General features: G+C 33.0%; 1 long non-coding RNA gene across 1 annotated transcript; it reads right to left on the reverse strand.

Annotated features, from left to right (window-relative positions):
- Positions 1–996: 996 nt before the first annotated feature.
- Positions 997–1580, reverse strand: LOC133322031 (uncharacterized). Its single transcript, XR_009754025.1, has 3 exons — positions 1472–1580; positions 1239–1392; positions 997–1167 (listed from the first exon to the last, which is right to left on the reverse strand). It is a non-coding gene; the product is annotated as an uncharacterized LOC133322031 (long non-coding RNA).
- Between the last annotated feature and the right edge of the window lie 348 nt (positions 1581–1928).

A 1928-nucleotide genomic window follows, 5' to 3' on the forward strand; every position in this document is an offset into this window, starting at 1 on the left:
GACTTTGATGCCCATTGATTAAATTTTCAGGACAATTACAGATAAAAAACTATGTTTATTTTTTCCGATCCATTTTGTCTTCATATGATGTTTGGTATCGCAGTTACATGTATATATATTCTATAAATATATCAGCTAATTTTTGGTATTAATTCACTAACAAACGACAACCCTATTTCCTCATTTAAACTGTGTGTCTTCAAATTGTCACAATTTTCCTGTTGTTGTTCTTATTGTTGTCGTTGCTGTTTTTCGCCCAATAGTTTATTGTGCGTATATAGCCGATAGAAGTGCCTGACAATGTGTTATTTTTACGAGTTAAACATCCTGTAAACACCGGAAGACCTTCAGGCGTTACTTGCTCACACACACACACATCGACCCATCCCCCCTTCCCCAACACATTTTGTCTAGCCTCAGGACAAGCATATGTTGATGCTAGCCATTCAGCCAGCCATCCTGCCAACCAACCATCCAGCCAACAACCAAACAATATAGGGAAGCCGCGAATGAACGTTTATGTCTCTATTACTCAATGCATTAATGAGTATTTTGCAACTATTTTAGTGCCACACTCTGGTGTGTGGATCTGTCTGCATTTTGTGTTGCATCCCAGTAAAAAATTGGATCATCCAACGATTAATCGTAGGACGCTCCTTTTCGAGCAATGGAGTACTCCTTAAATCTCCGACTCTCTTGCATTTTATACTCTTTTTTAACATTGCATGTCCTAGGAGGCGAGCACTCCTTTTGAGCTCCCATTGGATGACAGACGGAGTACTCGTTTTCATCTCGGAAAGGAGGACAAAGGGAGTAATCTTTGTTATCTCCTGAAAAAGCATATAGGGAGTACTCCTTTTGATCTCGGAAAGGAGAATCAAGGGAGTAATCTTTGTTATCTCCTGAAAGAGTAAAAGAAAGTAAAGAAGTAAAAGAAAAGAGTAAAATAAAGAATATATATTTTATCATTTATTTTTAACGAAAAAAAAACAAATAATTCATTTTTGTACTATAATTTCTTATAATTAAAAAAACATATTAAATACTTTATTTATTTAGATTTTAGGCTGTAGGTTTGCCGGTAAAATGTTGCCTTACATTTGCGAAAGGCCAACTTAAAAGATTTTTCAAATTCAGGATAAGTTTCGTAGGTGTCTCTGAGTGATTCTGCAAAAATAAAGGAAAAATAAACATCATGTACATATTATTTAAAACACGTTATAAAATCAAGCTATTACCGAAATAAAAAAAGTTAAACAACCGATATTTGTTTATGGCTGTCTTATTTTTAGCTCCATCCCAATTTACCCGAAGCAAAATATTGTCACCAATCATTGCATGTAACGCCTTTTCTATTTTGTCTTTGCCAAATTTTAGTTTCATATATGATATCTGAAAATAATTAAAGATAAATATAATTAGCTTTTAGTACCAAATTCACTTAAATTATGCATTAAAAACTCTGGCTTACCACTTCTGATTCAGGCTCGTTATTAACTAATTGTTCTGCCGAATTTAATTCCTCTAGTGAATTTATTGGAAAAATTTTGAGATCCTTGCTAGTTGGGCGTATGTGTTTATCTGTTCTAACAAAATTGTCTGTTTACACATAATTTATAATTAATAATTTATAAAATTATCACACATTATTTTACCAATTGATTTTTTTAATTACACTTTTTTAATTTTTTTAATTACACTTTATTTACACTTACAACACGTGTTTCACTTCAGACGGACACAAGAAAACTGAGCAAATGGACGGACAACCATAAAGAAATAATCGAACATGACGAAAGCAACAGTTAAACAACAGTTACATCAAACAAAAAAAAACATGCCAAAAATGCTTTGATGCATCCCTTATTGATCCATTTGGAGCATAAGGCGAGACATCAATTTTTTTCCAACTTCGTGGAATTTTTTGG

The sequence above is a fragment of the Musca vetustissima genome, unplaced genomic scaffold, assembly GCF_032173495.1.
Source record: "Musca vetustissima isolate MV318-11 ecotype Yass unplaced genomic scaffold, APGP_CSIRO_Mvet_v1 utg30856, whole genome shotgun sequence".
In the NCBI taxonomy this organism is placed as follows: Eukaryota; Metazoa; Arthropoda; class Insecta; order Diptera; family Muscidae; genus Musca; species Musca vetustissima.